We start from the raw sequence: 9,063 nt of genomic DNA, 5'->3' as shown, positions 1-9,063 counted from the left end.
AGATGAGTCAAGTTCCATTTTGAGCCTGGAAAATCTTGCATGTTCTCTCATCAACTTCTTCCTTTTCTGAGTGTGTACTCAGAAAATGGTAACATGCCCCCAGGAAGCCTTTACCACAGCTCTGACTCAGGGTTATTAGGAAGTAATTCCAAATCTCAGACATGTTCTGTATTTTAATCAACAGATAATTTGTACTTATAGTTAACATTTTCTCTGGATTATTCACGTGTTCTTATGCAGTTGGAACCTATTTCTGTCTTCATGTGCTTCAAGCTAGGATGAGTATGGATTTTAATCAAGATAATTTAGAAATTTTATGAAGTGTTTCTTATGTGGCAGGCACTGTTCTAGGTACTGGTGATAGAGTGTTAAACAGAGTGGTTACAATCCACACTCTAAGCAAGGGTACTTAACATGAAAATTCCAATAGGAAAGATGTACAGAAATCATACGCAAAAAACAAGAGTCAGTTTAATATGCATGGTTGGCATCTTGGGGATAGAAGAAATCTAACACAAGGAGTTTTACAAGACTGATGATATTATAGTCACTTCAGTTGAACTTTGTTTTATTTAAAACAAGCAACTTTTTTTCAAACCAAGTAAAAAAATGGACAGTAATTGTGCAACTTTATAGCTCCTTATTTAGTAAAGAGAGGGTGCTTTGACTTGTGATATGAGGCAATTTCAGTCTTTTGATAAACTAACCTTCAGCATTTTAGAAATTAAGCTTTTTCATTGATGGAAATTCTAATATTTGCCCATCAGTTTTTATTTCATGCCTCCGAAATTAGATTAAATTTTCCAATTTTAAGTGGAAAACTGGCATATTATCTGTTGACACTACAGTTCCAAGTTTTATCATAAGAAAAGGTGGGTGCTAGGAATCCCCAGCTCAAAATCCTATCCAATTTTGAACTCTGAAAGTCTTTTTTTTTGATTGATTAGTAGATGTTGGTATCACATTATTTGCAATGACAGAGGACATTGTCAAGTTGTTATTAGCATTCATTGCAGCACCGGCTTCTGAGAATGTAGTAGTTTTTTTGTTTTTTGTGGGGCTTTTTGCGGTACGCGAGCCTCTCACTGTTGTGGCCCCTCCCGTTGCGGAGCACAGGCTCCGGACGTGCAGGCCCAGCGGCCATGGCTCACGGGCCCAGCCACTCGGCGGCACGTGGTATCCTCCCGTACCGGGGCACGAACCCGCGTCCCCTGCATCGGCAGGCGGACTCTCAACCACTGTGCCACCAGGGAAGCCCTGTAGTAGTTTCTTTTAAACCACGTTTTCTCCTCTTGATCCATGACTCCAACTCTAAAAATATCTTGACTCATTCCTACATCATACATTCAAGAAATAATTACTGATCGCATATACTATTCCACATACCAGGCTGGTCACTAGGGAGTCAAAATGACTAAGGCACAGGCTTGGCTGTCAAGGAGACCCCAATGTAGTGAACCTTTGCTTCTTCCTCTTCAAGTGGCATTGATCCTGTGTAATCAGAAGTAATAGGGAATTAAGTAGCATTCATATTGTAATTAAATGTAGATTGAGCCAGATGATTTTCCAAAATCAGGGTTAATCAGAGATAGGGCAAGAATGTTCTTTGGGATTTTTCCTTGATGAGCATTGTTAACTATCCTTGAGATGCAATAATAGAAGTCAGTGAATAATTTATCAATTTGGTTTCCTATGGGAACCAAGGTGAAGGACGTTTCCTCCTTTAGTGATTGACTTTCTACAGAGATAGCAAAGGCGCTTCAACTTTCCCAGACAAGCAGTCACCAATAAAGAGCAGTGATGGTAGATGTGGGTTATTTACTACCATGGGGTTGAGAATATTAGTGAGCTGTTTGACCACTTGTCGAACATTTTGACATCTTGGAACAGAAAGTGTTATTTAAATATAAAAAGCATTTTCTGATGAATTGCTATTAGTCATCCCTATGAGGAAATGACCTATTAAGTAATAGATCGGGAATAAGATTGATTTATGCTAAAGAGTCCTTAAAGTAGCTACATGTTTCAATTTGTGGGGGTTTTTTCAACCATTTGTGAGTTACCACAGTAAAAACCCATATAAAAAGCTATCTGAATTTACTTTCCAGCATTCTTTCCTGGGCTTTCTCTATCTTTCCCCCTCTCCCTCTCTCTCAGATCAGAAGAAGAGCAAGGGGTCTCAAGCTTTAGCGAGAATCAGAAGGCTTGTGAAAACAATGATTTCCGGAGCCTCAGCTGGGAATTTGCATTTCTAACAAGTTTCTAGGAGAAACTTCTGCTGCTGTTAAATATTTGATGAACCACTGCTCAAGTAAAAGGAATGGGAATTTAGGAAGTAGAAAGATGGAGAGCTATGAAAAGCTGAAGTCAGCTTCTGATCTTCTTTACCAAGCTGCCCAAGCTATTGGGAAGATAATCACTACTGCCCCAGGGAAGCGTATTGAAAGTCACACCAATTAGAATGGGCATCATCAGAAAATCTACAAGCAACAAATGCTGGAGAGGGTGTGGAGAAAAGGGAATCCTCTTGCACTGTTGGTGGGAATGTAAATTGATACAACCACTATGGAGAACAGTATGGAGGTTCCTTAAAAAACTAAAAATAGAACTACCATATGACCCAGCAATCCCACTACTGCTGACACATACCCAGAGAAAACCATAATTCAAAAAGACACATGCACCCCAATGTTCATTGCAGCACTATTTACAATAGCCAGGTCATGGAAGCAACCTAAATGCCCACTGACAGACGAATGGATAAAAAAGACGTAGTACATATATAAAATGGAATGAACTTGGGTCATTTGTAGAGATGTGGATAGACCTAGAGACTGTCATACAGAGTGAAGTAAGTCAGAAAGAGAAAAACAAATATCGTAAATTAACACATATATGTAGAATCTAGAAAAATGGTACAGATGAACCGGTTTGCAAGGCAGAAATAGAGACATAGATGTAGAGAAAAAACGTATGGACACCACAGGGGGAAAGCGGGGCAAGGGTGGTGGTGGTGGGATGAATTGGGAGATTGGGATTGACATGTATACACTAATATGTAGAAAATAGATAACTAATAAGAACTTGCTGTATAAATAAATAAATTTAATTTAATTAAAAAAATAATTGGCCTTCCTCTGAGTAAGTGATTGGCCGAGGGCATCATGTAGAATACTCTTGACTGTCCTACTCTTAAGCCCAGGTTTGCCGTGTATGAGCCATTTAACCTCTCTTTACCCCAGTCTTTCTCAGATTCAAAATAGTAATGGTAATTTCCCTTCCCTCTTGTTAAAAAACAAGACAAAACAAAAACTATGCAAATCCTGATGGTGCTTTTCCTTTGTGGAAAATTCTTTGGATTTATCCATCTATTACTCTGATGTAGTAAAGAAGAAATTTAGCAAAATTTCTCTCTGTCCATAAAGATTTTAGGCTTTTAAGCTTAACTCTTTAGCAAAAACTACCAAATGCCTATTCTCCACTGCCTGGGCCTAGACATTTCCTTGATTCTGTCTAAGAGATGGGGAGCCACAAGGGAACAAGTACTTAAAGAGACTCTAAAAAGCCCTATCTTTTCTTCACCCCCTTCACCACCAGCAGCTCTCCAGTTTATCCACTGCTCTTCTCACTCTTGCCACACCAGGAACACCAGCCTCTTAGTTTGTACTTTCAACACTCAACGTTCTCCCATCCAAAGGCCCTTGCATTTACGATTTCATCTTCTGGAAGTGTTCTAGAAAAGTAATCCATACACATATAAATAGAATATGATACTAGAGGTTATGATAATAGATAGGATATGACTACCTTCAAGTCTCTGGTCAAATGTCACCACATCAGTGAGACCTTGATCATCCTATAAAAACCAGCTGTTGTGCATCCCCATGCAGGTGCACACATTAACCTACACATGCTCCATTCCATCTCTGATATAGTTTTCTCCATATGTTTGTTCCCATCTGCCAAACAATATATCAATATTTTGGTATTGGTTTATTTTCGGTCTCTTCCCTAGGTAGAATGCAAATTCTGTGCAGGTAGAGTCATGATTTTTTCACTGCAGAACCTACAACAATCATTGGCACATAAGAGTCACTCAGTAAATATTTCTAGAGTGAAAAAAAGAAAGGTGATATATCCTGACCTTAGATTATCCACTGCAAATTTTGGTATCTTTTGCATTACTTGCTCAAATGATCTTATACTCCAGTCATACGTACCTATTGGCAGTTCTTTAGGACCACCATTGCTCTGTATGCCCTCGTGTCTTTTTTAAAATTTTATTTTATTTTTTAACATCTTTATTGGAGTATAATTGCTTTACAATGGTGTGTTAGTTTCTGCTTTATAACAAAGTGAATCAGCTATACATATACATATATCCCCATATCTCTTCCCTCTTGCGTCTCCCTCCCACCCTCCTTATCCCACTCCTCTAGGTGGTCACAGGACATATATACACTCACTACCAAATGTGAAATAGATAGCTAGTGGGAAGCAGCCGCATAGCACAGGGAGATCAGCTCTGTGGTTTGTGCCCTCTTGCTTTTTTTTTTTTTTTTTTTTGCGGTATGCGGGCCTCTCACTGCTGTGGCCTCTCCCTTTGCAGAGCACAGGCTCCGGACGCGCAGGCCCAGCGGCCATGGCTCACGGGCCCAGCCGCTCCGCGGCATATGGGATCCTCCCAGACCGGGGCACGAACCCGTATCCCCTGCATCGGCAGGCGGACTCTCAACCACTGCGCCACCAGGGAGGCCCCCTCTTGCTTTTTAAATCTTGCTGTAGCCTCTGCCTAGGATGTTCATTTCTGAAACTTTTTTGTTGTCTTTCACACTTCTACATTTCCTTCAAAACACAAATCAGGTGTCCTGTTCTTCAAAAATATTTCATGATAAACTTGTTCTTTCTCTGTGTCCTCCTTCCCACCCTGGCACCCTGTCCTGGCACTTATGTACTCATTATGTTATACTATTCTGTCCAGTTGAAACTCCTCCCAGCTTTACCAGAGACCACTTGAAAGCAAGGACTGCTTCTGACATCAAAAGCACAATGCGCCAATGCCTGGCATATGACAGCTACTCATAAATGATCAATAAATGAACAACAATCCACCTTATTCTTTTTCTTATCATAAGAAGCTACTCTTCCTTGCTTTAAACTTCTAAAATTGCCCTGAGGGATATAATAGTAATGAGCGTTCCTGAAAATCAAGAGAATGGGCACTTATGATAAGTAGCTTGAAGGTCAGCCAAGTGAAAACTGGAATAGCTCTCAAACAAGGAAGAGGAGTGAGGCATTCAAGCTCCTTTAGGAGTAGCAAGTAGCAGTGATGCTGGTGTTCACACTGCCATGAAGAAAACCACTGCCATGTGAAGCTCCTAACACGAGTAAATATGTAGTATCTCTGAGGTATGTGATAGTATGTGAGAGTAGATCATGACAGAACTCTTCAGCAACCTTGTTTCTGGATTTTACCTCATCCAGCATCACTTGGTGTATGCTGAGGTAATGCTCAAATTTTACTAGGTAATTAGTCTAGGAATTATTCCTCTAGGGTAGAAAGATGCGATCTTACTCCAATCGTGTTGCTATAACAAAATACCACCAACTGGGTAGATTATAACAACAGCAACTATTGCTCACAGTTCTGGAGGCTGGGAAGTCCAAGACTGAGGTGCTAGCATGTTTGCCTTCTGGTGAGGACCTTCTTCCTGGTTCATAAGCTGACACCACCTCCCTGCGTCCTCACATGGTAGAAAGGGCAGGGGATCTCTCTGGAGCCTCTTATAAGGCATTAATTTCATTCATGATGGTTCCACTGTTACGACTCAAGCACTTCCCAAAGGTTCACCTACTAATACTATCACGTTGGGCATTAGGGTTTCAACATAGGAATTTCAACATAGGAATTCAATGTATAAAACATTCAGACCATAGCAGATACTTGGGAGTCGAAGCTTGTTCTAAACTTTATAGCTGGGAAGACTCTGTGAAGCTAGTATGTGTGGCTGAGTCATGCATGTTTGAAGATGATAAAAGACCCATCCCAGCAGAAAAACCCTACACACAACTGAGAAACCACTGGGCATTGTGAATGAGTGTATGCCTTGGCAGAAAGATGTTACAGCTGTTCCTCCTCACATCTGTGAGTGAATTATGCATGATATTGCAAGAGGACTTTTTAAATATGAGCAATTTGGAGCAAAAATGACAGAAAAGAGAAGTGCAAAGAAACAAGGTGAGTGAGTATTGAAAGGCAGAAGTGGTATATTGGTAGGCCTGGAAATCAACTGTCAGTAATTTAAATTGATTAAATGTAGCATAGAAAATGTACAAGAAAAGGTTGAGGGGATCAAATTAACAGGCAAAAGAAACAATTTTCTCAACAGTAACATTTTTGCTGTATCAAAGTGAAAGCAATCCGTAAGAGATTGAGAAAATGAGTATATTTTCTCATTCCTTTGTCATGTGACAAATCATTCCTTTGTCACATGACTAGATCTAAGGTGAAAATTAGAACTTTATCTCAATATAAGGAGGCAGTCATTCTTAGGAAATAACATTTAAATTGAACAAGTAAAAGGAGATCAGAGGCATGAACCAAGAGATAAGAACTTGTCTCACTTATTCGTAAACTATGGGGCCCAACTGTCGAACAATAATCAGTATGGAGGCTGCAGAGAACAAAGTTTTATTTGGGGTCTTGATAATTGCAGTCCTGGAGACACAGATTCAGGTAAAACCCAGAGATGCTCTGTGGAAGAGAAAGAGTCAGGGACTTATAAAGATAAAAGGTACAAGGTTGTTAAAGCTGTCTGTCAGGGATTATGATTGACTGTGACGCAGGAAAGGAAATATTTGTCCTTAAGGGATTCTCTGTCACAAGTTATTTTAGGGTAAGAGTCCGGTAAGTATCTTGAGTTTCTGGAACGTGGACAGATGCTCTGGATGCCTGTGTCAAAGCAATAGGTAGTCAAAGTTCAGATTCCATCTCGGCTGAGATGTGCCTAAGTCACACTTCCTCAGTGGCTTCCTCAGAGGCTCCATGTGAGAGAGCTCTCCCCACCAGTAATGACTCCATTTCTATTTTCCTTTCACACAACTTACCTTCACTCCTCAGGTGTGTTGGGAACTGATAAGCATATTCTCACCATAGTCCTTGTTGTCGCTCACTTGCATTAAAGTGGACCATAGCCAACATGAATAACTGATTATTGAGTTTTGTTGTATTTTTCTCAAATTCAGAGTTATTTATTTTAAAGCATCAGTAAGCAAACTATGGCCTAAAGGTGCAATCTATTCTTGAGCTAAGAATGGTTATTACATTTTGAAAAGGTTGTAAGAAAAGAAAAAGAAAAAAGGAAAAAAAGAAAGAATATGTGTTACAGACCTATGTAGCTCATAAAGACAAAAATATTTATTACCTGGAGGGCTTAAATTTAAGGGGATAAAGTTGATATTCACATTCATTATATATATATATGGATATAATAAATATATTATGAATAACAACTGAATATAATGAATGCGAAGGTTTATATTTACACAGTTAAGTGTAAGAGAACAATTTTGTCTTACACATTGTAGGATTTCATGCCCTAAAGGGTGGATTTCTCGATAAGAGAAAGAGAAGATATATATTTACCAGTTCATAGTTTATTGAGGACAAGAAGGAAGAGGATTGAGGCAAGTTCACTTCATTTTTGCAATGACAACATTACAGAGGAAAATGAAGTAAAAAATGTGAAACAGAAGCCTGATTGTGGAAGATGCATGAAGGGAATGAATAAGGTAATGAAAGGGTATAAACTACTTTGAGAGCTCTGATGCCAGGAGGAAAGTGGCAAGTAGTCATGTATGTCCCTGCAGGTATTTGTAGGTTGTCTTCCACCCTGAGATTTCTTTGCTGCTGCCCCTCCCCTAAACAAGTGTCAGAGAGGATTGGAGCTCTGTCTTCACAGCGCTTGCTGACTTTCCAAGAGAAACATTGTACAGATAGACCCACAGACATACTGAAATAGATATCCACAGCTCTGCTGGATGTGTAGTATTTAGCTTCTTCAGTCTGTGTGTGAAACACTTCTAACCTGTTTCCCCTACTCCAGTGCCCACAGGGCCACCAGTTTTCAACCTGTTTTCTCTGTCCTGTTAAACACACCTCTTTTTCTAGCAGCTGAATGGGAAGGAGGACCCCCGTTTCAGTTGTTATCTTCCTCGAAACTGTTCATTCTAAACGAATTCTCACATTTCCCTTCAGAATCTATCTACCATCTCCCTCTATGTCCAAACTCCTCCTGATAGACAAATTTATTGAACGCTTAAATGTATACCAATTACCGTTTGTCAGTGGCATTTAACCCTCACAAATATTATCCACATTACACAGTTAAATACTGAGACTTAGAGAAAGTTAGAAACTTGCCAAAAGTTGCACACTTAACAAGTGACATGTCTAGGATTCAGGCACAAAAGATTTGAGCCCAGAGGCCATGCTCTTAACCATGAAGTTAAACCCTCTAGGAAGAAGTTAACACCTGTTCAAGGGAAATGGAGGGTCCATACCAGCTCCCTTATTTATACCAGCCTCCAGAGGGGAAAGTTTAACAGAAAAGTGCTCCCATTTAATTTTTCTATTTCTTTAACCACTGAATTAAACAATAACACATCCTCCTTAAATGTAATCTCTCTTTGATTCAAGCTTTCTGATTATTTCAGAAACTTCAGTGAATAGTTTATATCTTCATAATTTTTTTCTTTAATTTCAGAACTTTGTGAGAAGGATAATGCTATTTTCTTTTAAGTGATTAGATAATTTTGTAATTTTCTATGCTAAAAAGTATACTTACAGTATATATAAAATTCGATGTATTTAACGTGTACTTTTGTTAAAGCATTGTAAAATAACAACTGAATTGTACTCAAATAAATACATCGTTTTCCTCAACATTGACTTAATGTGCACTATAGTTCATATTTTTTTCTGATTAGTTCAGAATTATCAAATTAGAGAATTATCATTTTGAGACTGGTTTTTACTAACTCTAACTTCCATGTTCCTAATGA

General features: G+C 39.0%; 1 long non-coding RNA gene across 1 annotated transcript in view; it reads left to right on the top strand.

The window, feature by feature from the left end:
• Positions 1-7,582: 7,582 nt before the first annotated feature.
• LOC132493394 (uncharacterized) overlaps positions 7,583-9,063 on the top strand; it is a 68,991-nt gene continuing 67,510 nt past the window's right edge. Inside the window, exon 1 of the long non-coding RNA XR_009532977.1 lies at positions 7,583-7,791. This is a non-coding gene — a long non-coding RNA (uncharacterized LOC132493394). The remainder of the gene's footprint in view (positions 7,792-9,063) is intronic.

This window comes from Mesoplodon densirostris, chromosome 7 (assembly GCF_025265405.1).
Source record: "Mesoplodon densirostris isolate mMesDen1 chromosome 7, mMesDen1 primary haplotype, whole genome shotgun sequence".
NCBI classification, from domain to species: domain Eukaryota; kingdom Metazoa; phylum Chordata; class Mammalia; order Artiodactyla; family Ziphiidae; genus Mesoplodon; species Mesoplodon densirostris.
The sequence above is the reverse complement of the archived record's forward strand: the minus strand, read 5'-3'. Positions and strand labels throughout refer to the sequence as shown.